Source organism: Ambystoma mexicanum, chromosome 4q, assembly GCF_040938575.1.
Source record: "Ambystoma mexicanum isolate Mex_15411 chromosome 4q, UKY_AmexF1_1, whole genome shotgun sequence".
NCBI classification, from domain to species: Eukaryota; Metazoa; Chordata; class Amphibia; order Caudata; family Ambystomatidae; genus Ambystoma; species Ambystoma mexicanum.
In genome coordinates, this window is record NC_090928.1 from 1,257,913,722 (window position 1) to 1,257,927,266 (window position 13,545).

Below are 13,545 nucleotides of genomic sequence, written 5' to 3' on the forward strand. Positions count from 1 at the left end.
GGGAAATAGGGAGTTGACCCTGCAAAGATTATAGGCCCGGTTGATTTGACATTTTAATTCAAAAGTCAGTCGGATTTAATTTATTGAAGGCAGTTCTGTTTGCAATATATTTTCTCTGATATTTTTTGGAATATATTTAATGTGCAGTCTTGGCCATTTTGAGTTTTTTGTAATATATTCAGTGCATTCTACCATTTCCCCTTCTTTTTTCCTTTTTTTAATCCCCCGCCACCCCATTTCCCTTGTGTAACTTCTGAATGTATTTTTGTTTTGGTCGTTTTTTGCCTCAATTGTATTGCTTCTTGGCACTTTTGATGCGTTGACATTTCTCCTAGTTAGGTTTGGTACTGTATGTTACTTTGAAAATCAACAAGTATTGTTGTTATATCTTTTTTGCTTGCTTTGTGGGGAGTTGGCAATCATTTAGTAACACTCAAAAGGATTGATTAATTTCTGTCACTGACAGAATTTCTGAATGTTTTTTGATTGCCCTCCTGCATGTAATTTTCCACTTTTACAAATTCTGTGTGCGATTTATTAAGGTATGCAATTTTATAATTGTGCGTACAAAAATGATCCAAAACAATCACTTTGGCGATGCTTGTATGCACTTTAAAATTCGCCAATTACAACACTTGCCTGTGTTTTATTAGTAGGCATGAGAAGTGTGCCATTTTGCACATAAATTGATGTAGCACTGTCACTTTGATGACGATTGGATTGCTTGTTTGCACTTGACTATTACCAAAGCACCGTCACTTTGACGCGGTTAGAGTTATTCTATGTCTATTTTTCATGGTAACTATGCAAGAACTACATTTTTGCCATGGGTTAATTGGAAATGGAGTGCTAATTAAAGGGGTTTTACAGAAGATTGTCCCTTTTCACTTGCTACTACCATGCTTAAGCTCTGTCAAACAGCGAAATGTAGGATGCTTTGATCCCTTTTTCATTTAATTTTTAAAGTTAATCAAGTTACAGATGGTTTAATTATTGCAACTGCCCTTATCTTTCTTCTTTGTGTGTCTTGATTATACACTCGTTTTGTGGCTTTTGAACATCAAATTTGCACTTGCAGGCTCGTCATATGACCCACGTCCTCTATAAATGCATAACCATGTCACTTTTGGAATGTATAGGGGGTCATACACATTTTTGTTATTGACTACAGACTACGCTCTTGATGAAAAGCTAGAACAAGTGTTGGAATATTACAATAGCTGACTGTTAGACAATACTACCGTATTTTAAGGGAATGTTACTTAAATATGGGCAAACAGTGGCCAACAGGTTGAATTTCTACAATGCATAAGACATTTGCAGTTATTACTGTAGGCTGTCTGTGAACTTTCTCTGGCATTGAAGACGCACCACCGAAACAAATCAATATGGCCGGGTTATCCAGAACAAACTCCAGTGTGAGATTTGGGCAATCAGGAGTGGTCTGATAAGAGATAATCACCCACCACCCGCTTCCAGCCTATTCTGCTTCCTTGCAAGTAAAAGCACCATCTGTGCACGCTTCTAACTCCAAGGTTGTGGTGTTGTAGTAATTTCGCTGTCCTAGAATGTGGGGTCTGTATTGTGGGATAATAGTAACAAAGCGGGCAGGGGGTAACATCTTCTCATCACTACTGTTATTAAGAACATGAAGAAGATCTGTTCTGCTGACAAAGGGGGTACACAGAAAAGGCTGGCAGGTAATTAGCTGCATCAACATGAAACACAAAAGAACTTTACAAACAGCTCTTGTACAAGTTCTCAAAGCAGCCTTCCACGAAAAGCTGATACTGGACTGTCAAGAGTCAAAACGTATATTCTTCCAACTCTTTGCCGATATAATAGCAATGCCTGTAGCTATTTTCAAGTAAGCTTGCAAGAGCAGCGTGTGCATGACTTAAATGCAAGCCTAAGCAAATAAGAATTCAGCTCCCAATGCGCAACATGTGGGGAGGCAGATCACGCTGGAGCGTATGTCCATGAAAGAGTAAATTGCACGCAGGGTAACTTGCAGGGTTCAAAATTAGGATTCAATTAGCAGGAGCTAAAACCAACTCCTGGGTGTCTGGCATCACCCAGTAGGCAGGAGCTACCACTGGGGATCCAGGAGCAAGTACCCAGCTCACAGCAAATCTAACTTTCACATGGAATGCACACCTTACCTTTTTGCCCATTATGTATGATCCATTTTGTCTAAATGCGTACTTTCCAAATTTTCTGTTCATTTACCAGCACACGGTCAAATGTACAGTTAATGTCAGAAAGGCATGGCCACCAGTTGACCAGTGCAGCCAAAAGTAGCTCATGGTAGCTGTTGGTTTCAAGCTACCCAGGCTCTACTAGACCAGAAGCAGGAGCTAAAAAGCTCCCAGCAATTCCGAACCCTGCTACTTGTGTGTGCACAGTGCAAGCCGGCCTACTCCATCCCATTTTCATCATTTCCACTACAAAGTGCAAGAGAAAGGTATAAAAATAACAAAACCAAAAAATTTAAAATAAAAAAAACAAAAAAAATAAAATAAATAAATAAAAAAAGTAAATAAATAAAATCGCATTATGCCTCCAGTTTACACTCACAGAGAAAAGTGAGTAAATGCTGCCTACCGCTTACGTATGGTCAGCAGATTTTTTGTAATGGATACTTGTGGAATCTGCATGCTTTTTGCTGGTACATGAATATCATGTTGGCGCAAGACCAAGTAGTTTTTGAAAGCACAGGGGAAAAGGGAGGCTAAAACAAACCTCCTGTTCCATGCCCCTCTTCTGCCAAAAAGACACAAAAATGCTCCATTCAGTAAATCCAGACAACTCAGGAAGTGACTAAAACGTCACCACAAAGCGCACCAAATGTTCATATAGAAACACACCTCAATTAGCAACCTTACCCAGTCTACCCCTGTCCATGGATTAGTCCTCTACCCCGACTCATGCAGATCCTGCAGCTCCAAGAAACGGTCTGAAACGGCAAAATCCAGCTCTAAAAGCATGACTTTAGAGACCATCCTCCGGTCATCTGATGATCATCGAGCTACACTAGAAGTCATTCCCACATCATCAGACGTCATCATGCTGTTAAAGCCATCAGCAAATGTCTCAGAATGGTGGGTGATGATTTGAGGATGAGCTTAGGGTGACAATGAATATGCAAACATCATCCCTATTTTAGAAAACTCTTTGTTCCCGATGCTTTTAGGATGACTTTCTGATCACTTCAAGAGACTGCACGTTTGTCCCTGATAATTTGGGGATAATTGTCGGATGACCTGCTGATTACTTCAAGAGCGTTGCCATGGAACATGTTTGTTCTTGATGATTTGAGGATGACTTACTGATTACTTCAGAACAGAGTTTGTAGGATGATATGTAGACCAATACAGATGTCATTCCACTTTTGCTTAGTTGCACTTATGCTGAATGACCCCCCACTGTGGCAAGGGTAAATCGTGAGACTATGTTGGGCCAAAGTGGAAACCAGAGGCCTAAACATAGCAGGCACCGCTGGGTGAGAATCCTTTGCCATCCCAGTTAAAAGCAGGCACCCAGCACCCTCACAATCCCCAATGTGGCATGGGTAAATCTGGAGACTATGTTGGGCTCAAGTGGAAGCCAGAGGCCTAAACAAAGCATGCACCCCTGAGCGAGAATCCTTTGCCATCCCAGTCAAAAGCAGGAACCCAGCAACCCTCACAATCAATAAATTTGCATGCGGACTGCACCAATATATGTGCCAGTATTCATCTGTACGCCATCAAACAGTATTCATGTTTGCTTTGCGCATGATCAAATAATCAACAACCATAACGAAAAGGACCTCCAGGACTTAAAAAAAAAAAAGAAAAGAAAAAACACATAACATCCAAAAAAGAAAGAAGCAATAAACAAACGGAACCACAAAGTCCCATCAACCGAGGTCTCAACTACCCACAACCTACCTAATACAAGCAACAACTAACCAGCAAAGACTAAACCCAAAATACCAGGAAAAATACCAATCGAAAGAGGATGCCCACTAAGGAACACAACCCACACATCATGGCTCGCCACAAGAAAGACAAAGAAGCCAGAACAGACAACAGAAATAATACGAAAACCCAAACCACTCAGGGAAGGCACCCAAAAGCATGATCCCACAACCCCAAAAAAACTCAACATCTGAGATGGCCCAAGGAGACATATAAATAACAGTACAAAGACAGACTACAAGGCTCGCTACCGGTCCACACACGACAACGTGGTAAACAAAAACAGCACAGCAACATTGAACCGACAGCCAACAAGCTTCACAAATACAGACCCAACCAGGACACCAAACGGAACAACTAATAAACCATCCCAACCCGGTCTCCACCATGGACAATACCCAAACCAGAACAAGGGACAAACCAGAACAAGGGACAAAATGGAATCCATCACACTCCACACCACCTATATCACCAAGACTGGAACAACAGAGGGGTAGCTACCTATTTAGCACCCGGAATGAACCAACCCCGCCATAAACCTTAACAGTCTACTCGTCAAAGGGACTGACCAACAAAGAACCACCTCACCCAAAAGACTCAACCGGGAAAAACCCACCTGGAACAGAAACCAAACCAATAAAACACCGGTCAGAACAAACAATACTAACAACAACATGAAAGGGAAATCAAGCAAACTACACTGCAGCCTCCCCAATGTCAGATCCATGGCAAAACACTCAAATCAATGACCTCCTAAGCGAAGGAGGCAAAGAGGTGCTCTTCCTTACAGAAACCTGGCTACCAGACAACTATAAAGCCATCGCGACTGAAGCAATACCGGACAATTATAATTTAATACACGCCAACAGTGAGAACTGTAGAGGAGGTGGAATAGCAATTACACACACAAAAACACACTGGAGCATCTTGAATCATCAGAATCCACACGGGAGACTATAAATCCCTCCTAATCAAGGTAGAACTCAACGACCAATCCAACCTAGTATTCCTCCTGATCTACAGACCACCGTCTTACAACCCCAACTTTGCAACAAAACTAGCGGCCGAGGCGCCATGCTATCAACCCACCATGACAACCTAGTCATACTGGGAGATTTCAACATAATTCAAAAAAGAAAACGTGTACACAGCAAACTCACTGTGCGCACTCCTGGAAACCTTGCAGTTCAAGCAAATAGTAAATGGATCCACCCACGGCTCCGGACACAGCCTGGATGCAATTTGCTGCAGGGGAGAACTATGCGCATCGGCACCACGTACACCAATGGTGTGGAGTGACCACTACTGGATAGCATTCTACATCACACCCCAAACCTTCCTAATGGACAGGAAGGAAAAACTCCACAACAGCAAGAAAAGAAACAGTAAGAATTTGGACCTATAGGCCCTAACAAACAATCAGATCACCAAGGCCCTTGACCAATTAGCACCAGCTAAAACATTCAAAGCAACACCAAATGGCAGCAAAATGATTCACAGAAGACCTGAAAAAAAAACTCTACACAAAAAAGCACAATGGAAAATAAGTGGAGAGAATACACCAAACAAGACAAAATAAAATACCAAAGACAACTCAAACTGTACAAAGCAACAGTCCTGAAAGCATAAAAACTACTTCGCCACAAGAATAGAATCGGCAAACAAACGTAGGGATCTGCAGCTCACACTAGGTATGGAAAGGTGTGCCTTCAATAGGTGGAGGCGGCAGGGTATCACAAACTACGTGGCATGTTCTCGGATCAGGACATTAAATCCTTTGCACAGTGGAAGCAGGAATTCGGGCTAGATGAAGGGGAGAGGTATCACTACTCTTCACAGAGGCACTGGCTTACGAACCCAATGGTCAGGTCAGCGGCCACGAGGGACCTCACGCTTTTTGAACGGTTCGTAATGATAAGGACAGGCATTTGGTAGGAGCGTTATATGGTATTATAGCAGAAGGGGCAAGGAGCCAGGCATGGCACTTTATGGAGCAGTAGGAAACTGCAGTGGGGCAGCCGTTGGGAGGGGGAACTTTGGACTCAGTTATGGGCAGATATCCCCAAGCTCACGCAGGCCATCCAGATTCAGGAGATGTGGGTTAAGATAATGGTGCAATGGCATTTCACCCCAGAACTACATACATTCTAACCAACTGTGTCAGTGCTCTGCTGGAGGGGATGTGGGGAACTGGGATTGTGGAAGCACCTCTTGTGTGAATGCCCAATCATACAGCCTTATTGGGACATGACCTGTGCAGCAATGAATTGTATTTTTGGGAGTCAGATGCCAGACAGCACAAGGATGGCCATCCTGGGAATGGGTGGGGTTCAGGAAAATCTACCCTTGAAAGTTCAAAGACATACATCATCCTGATAGTGGCGGCAACGCTTGTGGTGGCACTCAAATGGAAACAAAAAGCTGGCCCCAAGAAGGGGGGAGGGGGCTACATGTGTGCTTACTGTTGAAAATACCAATAAAATACATTTTGTTTTAAAAGCACATTGTTACTGTGCTGCCCTCCCCAGCCAAAAATCAACTCCCTGGCTCAGCACAAACACGCCACATTATTTGACTTAACATTCACTAGCTTATTCACACACAGCATTCACTCACTCATTGCATGAGAGGATCATAAGATCATAAGTGACCTACCCATACATTTTATATCCCCTGCACCTGTTGCAAATAGGCACAGGGAATTTCCCCCCCCGCCCCCTGTGCTTTGAAAAGTGCACCTCTTTTGAAAATCGCGATTTACTTGAAAATGCCCCAAAAAACCTTTCCACCCTCTGCCTTGCGCAGTTGTGCATTTGGTGGGAAAAGAGCACCTCAATGTGCACAACTATGATGCATACATTTAAATGTCCTTTGTGCACGGTTCACCACCTTTTTGGCGCAAGTGTAGTTAATGAGCATCCCATCAGTTGCCCCAAACACGTTTAGAAAATCGCTGCACGATGGTTTATCCCGACTGATTACTTCTTTACACTTTACGTTCGTTTGATACGTTCGTTTGAGTGGGTGGTTCGAGGTGTCAGAGGCGAGTTAGGAATGGGAAAGGACACTAAATGGAAAAGGGGCATGGGGTTTTTACTGTTTCTGCAGTCATTAACCCGGGATTTGCTCATGAGAAGGTATTAAATACCGTTAGCTCCAGAGCAGATACTGTGACTGGAATCTTTAGCCCCAGAGTACATACTGTGCAGAGCAGGTATTCTGTCTGTAGTTATAAGGCCCAGAGCATGTATTCTGTCATATGTAACGGATTAGGGGTAGTGTGTTCGTCATCGGTATCCCAGATCCGGTACTGTGCCTGTAATTATCCAGGACAGGTATTGAAGTAGCTGATGAGCAGGTACGAGGTACTGTACCAGAAGTCATTAGCCCCAGAGCAGGTAATGTATCTGCACTCAGTTGCTCCAGCCAGAGGATGTGATGGGCATTGACCATCAGCGCTAGAGAAGCTAGTGTCTGCCGATATTCATCAAGGTGTTGTTTCAGAATCTGCAGCCAGAACAGACACTGTGCCTGCAGTCATTATCCACAGAAGGGTCATTAGACCCAGTGAAAGTACCGGATCTGCAGCCATTGGCCCTGGGGAATCCTTACTATCAGAGTAGGCACTGGAACTGGAGACAGTAGCATGTCAACAATCATTAGCCGGCGCAGGTATTATTATACATGCAGTCATTGACAACAGAGCAGGGTTTGTGTAGCAGCTGCACAACAGTCACTGCGTCTGCGAGCATTAGCCTCTGCAGGTATATATATATAACAGAAAAAAAGAGGAAAAACCGCCATGGAGATGGACAGTTCAACCTGCACTCCAAGTCATGGAAATAAACAACAAGGTCCTGTTCGTACAAAGAAAAAGCCAGAAACTTGAAGCAATTTACTTTCAAGTTTATTAAAGATACAAAGTGTATCATGTTTAAAAAACCGCCATAGACCCCATAACAGAGGCAGGACACCCAGAGAGCAGTCCTGTATGGGCGCGTTTCTCGCTATAAACAGCGCTTGTTCACCAATGGGGGCGGGGAGGGGCTCAGCATATTATAAATAGCAGGGTAAGGCCCTTCATGGTTTCTACAACTCAGCAAGCGGATGCATGTAGAGGTAAATCAATGGCAGACATCTTGTAACGTAATGGCAAAGTGCTTGTGCCTGAAAACAAATGCATGACTTTTGGACACAACACGAGCACAAATAGACAATGGTAATGAAATAAATAATTACCCAAGCTAAAATGTATAAAAGAGACCGAATTTTCATACAGTTGCATAGGTTGTAAGACATGCAGCACAAAATCAAACCAAACTGGGCGAATGCTGAGTAGCAATGAAATGGTGGCAAATTGCAACAGCTTCAATATGACATTATTAAAAATGTTAGAATGAGCCAAAATCATCAACCAATTGTGTTGATCACAGTATAAACAGCACAAAAGTTTTGAGAAAGATTATAGACCCAACCTTCAATGTTTCTGTAAAGACTGAATGGATTTTGTCAAGCGGGGGCTAAGTTATATCACTATTGTATGTACATACATTTTGACACTTTAAAAATAAAAACATGGGTGGATTTCGAACAAATTCGTGAGAAGCATTGGCAAGGATATTAAAGCATGGTTTTGCAAATGTGCCCGTGTTTTCTTTTTTGACAAGTGTAATAATGTAGGTACAAAAAATAGTCATATAACTTTGGAGACTGAGGTATAGCCTGTGGCCCTGGGTGTTAGCCTTAGCAGCGCACGGTGGTTGGGCGAGTTATGGTTGCTTGGCTTACCATAACTGGCTAATTTCAGGGTTTTTTCAAATTTACTGGTAACTATAACGTCCTTTTAACAACGTATTTTACTGTATATATATATATATATATATATATATATATATATATATATATATAGTCACTTCCTCCAGAGCAGGGTATGTGTAGCAGCTGCACAGCAAGCACTGCCTCTGCGAGCATTAGCTGGCTCAGGTATTATATATGTAGTCACTGACAGCAGAGCAGGGTCTGTGCAGCAGCTGCACAGCAGTCACAGATCTGCGAGCATTAGCCTGCGCAGGTATTATTATATATGTAGTCACTGACAGCAGAGCAGGGTCTGTGTAGCAGCTGCACAGCAGTCACTGCCTCTGCAAGCATTAGCCTGCGCAGGTACTATTATATATACAGTCACTGACAGCAGAGCAGGGTCTGTGCAGCAGCTGCACAGCAGTCACTGCCTCTGCAAGCATTAGCCTGCGCAGGTACTATTATATATACAGTCACTGACAGCAGAGCAGGGTCTGTGTAGCAGCTGCACAGCAGTCACTGCCTCTGCAAGCATTAGCCTGCGCAGGTACTATTATATATACAGTCACTGACAGCAGAGCAGGGTCTGTGCAGCAGCTGCACAGCAGTCACTGCCTCTGCGAGCATTAGCCTGCGCAGGTATTATTATATATGTACTCACTGACAGCAGACCAGGGTCTGTGTAGCAGCTGCAAAGCAGTCACTGCCTCTGCGAGCATTAGCCTGCGCAGGTATTATATATACAGTCACTGACAGCAGAGCAGGGGGGGTGCAGCAGCTGCACAGCAGTCACAGATCTGCGAGCATTAGCCTGCGCAGGTATTATTATATATGTAGTCACTGACAGCAGACCAGGGTCTGTGGAGCAGCTGCACAGCAGTCACTGCCTCTGCGAGCATTAGCCTGTGCAGGTATTATATATACAGTCACTGACAGCAGAGCAGGGTGTGTGCAGCAGCTGCACAGCAGTCGCTGCCTCTGCGAGCATTAGCCTGCGCAGGTATTATATATACAGTCACTGACAGCAGAGCAGGGTGTGTGCAGCAGCTGCACAGCAGTCGCAGCCTCTGCGAGCATTAGCCTGTGCAGGTATTATATATACAGTCACTGACAGCAGAGCAGGGTGTGTGCAGCAGCTGCACAGCAGTCGCTGCCTCTGCGAGCATTAGCCTGCGCAGGTATTATATATACAGTCACTGACAGCAGAGCAGGGTGTGTGCAGCAGCTGCACAGCAGTCACTGCCCCTGGAATGACTAGCCTGTGCAGGTATTATATATACAGTCACTGACAGCAGAGCAGGGTGTGTGCAGCAGCTGCACAGCAGTCGCTGCCTCTGCGAGCATTAGCCTGCGCAGGTATTATATATACAGTCACTGACAGCAGAGCAGGGTGTGTGCAGCAGCTGCACAGCAGTCGCTGCCTCTGCAAGCATTAGCCTGTGCAGGTATTATATATAGAGTCACTGCCTCTGCGAGCATTAGCCTGCGCAGGTATTATATATACAGTCACAGACAGCAGAGCAGGGTGTGTGCAGCAGCTGCACAGCAGTCGCTGCCTCTGCGAGCATTAGCCTGTGCAGGTATTATATATACAGTCACTGCCTCTGCGAGCATTAGCCTGCACAGGTATTATATATACAGTCACAGACAGCAGAGCCGGGTGTGTGCAGCAGCTGCACAGCAGTCACTGCCCCTGGAATCACTAGCCTGTGCAGGTATTATTGTGCAGCAGCTGCACAGCAGTCACTGCCCCTGGAATCACTAGCCTGTGCAGGTATTATATATACAGTCACTGACAGCAGAGCAGGGTGTGTGCAGCAGCTGCACAGCAGTCACTGCCCCTGGAATCACTAGCCTGTGCAGGTATTATATATACAGTCACTGACAGCAGAGCAGGGTGTGTGCAGCAGCTGCACAGCAGTCACTGCCCCTGGAATCACTAGCCTGTGCAGGTAATATATATACAGTCACTGACAGCAGAGCCAGGTGTGTGCAGCAGCTGCACAGCAGTCACTGCCCCCGGAATCACTGGCTTGTGCAGGTATTATTATGTATACAGTCACTGACAGCAGAGCAGGGTGTGTGCAGCAGCTGCACAGCAGTCACTGCCCCTGGAATCACTAGCCTGTGCAGGTATTATTATATATACACAGTCACTGACAGCAGAGCCGGGTGTGTGCAGCTGCTGCACAGCAGTCACTGCCCCTGGAATCACTAGCCTGTGCAGGTACTATTATATATACAGTCACTGACAGCAGAGCCGGGTGTGTGCAGCAGCTGCACAGCAGTCACTGCCCCCGGAATCACTAGCCTGTGCAGGTATTATATACACAGTCACTGACAGCAGAGCAGGGTGTGTGCAGCAGCTGCACAGCAGTCACTGCCCCCGGAATCACTAGCCTGTGCAGGTAATATATACACAGTCACTGACAGCAGAGCAGGGTGTGTGCAGCAGCTGCACAGCAGTCACTGCCCCTGGAATCACTAGTCTGTGCAGGTATTATTATATATACAGTCATTGACAACAGAGCAGGGTTTGTGTAGCAGCTGCACAGCAGTCACAGCCTCTGCGAGCATTAGCAGCAGCTGCACAGTCACTGCCCCTGGAATCACTAGCACGTGCAGGTATTATTATATATACAGTCACTGACAGCAGAGCCGGGTGTGTGCAGCAGCTGCACAGCAGTCACTGCCCCTGGAATCACTAGCCTGTGCAGGTATTATATATACAGTCACTGACAGCAGAGCAGGGTGTGTGCAGCAGCTGCACAGCAGTCACAGCCTCTGCGAGCATTAGCAGCAGCGGCACAGTCACTGCCCCTGGAATCACTAGCCTGTGCAGGTATTATTATATATACAGTCACTGACAGCAGAGCAGGGTCTGTGCAGCAGCTGCACAGCAGTCACTGCCCCTGGAATCACTAGCCTGTGCAGGTATTATATATACAGTCACTGACAGCAGAGCAGGGTCTGTGCAGCAGCTGCACAACAGTCACTGCCCCTGGAATCACTAGCCTGTCCAGGTACTATTATGTATACAGTCACTGACAGCAGAGCCGGGTGTGTGCAGCAGCTGCACAGCAGTCACTGCCCCTGGAATCACTAGCCTGTGCAGGTATTATATATACAGTCACTGACAGTAGAGCAGGGTGTGTGCAGCAGCTGCACAGCAGTCACAGCCTCTGCGAGCATTAGCAGCAGCTGCACAGTCACTGCCCCTGGAATCACTAGCCTGTGCAGGTATTATATATACAGTCACTGACAGCAGAGCCGGGTGTGTGCAGCAGCTGCACAGCAGTCACTGCCCCTGGAATCACTGGCTTGTGCAGGTATTATTATGTATACAGTCACTGACAGCAGAGCAGGGTCTGTGCAGCAGCTGCACAGCAGTCACTGCCCCTGGAATCACTAGCCTGTGCAGGTATTATATATACAGTCACTGACAGCAGAGCAGGGTGTGTGCAGCAGCTGCACAGCAGTCACAGCCTCTGCGAGCATTAGCAGCAGCTGCACAGTCACTGCCCCTGGAATCACTAGCCTGTGCAGGTATTATTATATATACAGTCACTGACAGCAGAGCCGGCTGTGTGCAGCAGCTGCACAGCAGCCACTGCCCGTGGAATCACTAGCCTGTGCAGGTATTATATATACAGTCACTGACAGCAGAGCAGGGTGTGTGCAGCAGCTGCACAGCAGTCACAGCCTCTGCGAGCATTAGCAGCAGCTGCACAGTCACTGCCCCTGGAATCACTAGCCTGTGCAGGTATTATTATATATACAGTCACTGACAGCAGAGCCGGCTGTGTGCAGCAGCTGCACAGCAGTCACTGCCCGTGGAATCACTAGCCTGTGCAGGTATTATATATACAGTCACTGACAGCAGAGCAGGGTCTGTGCAGCAGCTGCACAGCAGTCACTGCCTCTGGAATCACTGGCTTGTGCAGGTATTATTATGTATACAGTCACTGACAGCAGAGCCGGGTGTGTGCAGCAGCTGCACAGCAGTCACTGCCCCTGGAATCACTAGCCTGTGCAGGTATTATATATACAGTCACTGACAGCAGAGCAGGGTGTGTGCAGCAGCTGCACAGCAGTCACAGCCTCTGCGAGCATTAGCAGCAGCTGCACAGTCACTGCCCCTGGAATCACTAGCCTGTGCAGGTATTATTATATATACAGTCACTGACAGCAGAGCCGGCTGTGTGCAGCAGCTGCACAGCAGTCACTGCCCCTGGAATCACTAGCCTGTGCAGGTATTATTATATATACAGTCACTGACAGCAGAGCCGGGTGTGTGCAGCAGCTGCACAGCAGTCACTGCCCCTGGAATCACTAGCCTGTGCAGGTATTATATATACAGTCACTGACAGCAGAGCCGGGTGTGTGCAGCAGCTGCACAGCAGTCACTGCCCCTGGAATCACTAGCCTGTGCAGGTATTACTATATATACAGTCACTGACAGCAGAGCCGGGTGTGTGCAGCAGCTGCACAGCAGTCACTGCCCCTGGAATCACTAGCCTGTGCAGGTACTATTATATATACAGTCACTGACAGCAGAGCCGGGTGTGTGCAGCAGCTGCACAGCAGTCACCGCCCCTGGAATCACTAGCCTGTGCAGGTACTATTATATATACAGTCACTGGCAGCAGAGCCGGGTGCGTGCAGCAGCTGCACAGCAGTCACCGCCCCCGGAATCACTAGCCTGTGCAGGTATTATATATACAGTCACTGACAGCAGAGCAGGGTATGTGCAGCAGCTGCACAGCAGTCGCTGCCCCTGGAA

At 46.2% G+C, this 13,545-nt stretch overlaps 1 protein-coding gene across 2 annotated transcripts in view; it reads right to left on the bottom strand.

Moving 5' to 3' along the window:
- Window positions 1-13,545, bottom strand: part of SLC35B2 (solute carrier family 35 member B2) — a 260,931-nt gene that overhangs the window by 219,850 nt on the left and 27,536 nt on the right. The gene's annotated exons all lie outside the window — the stretch shown is intronic.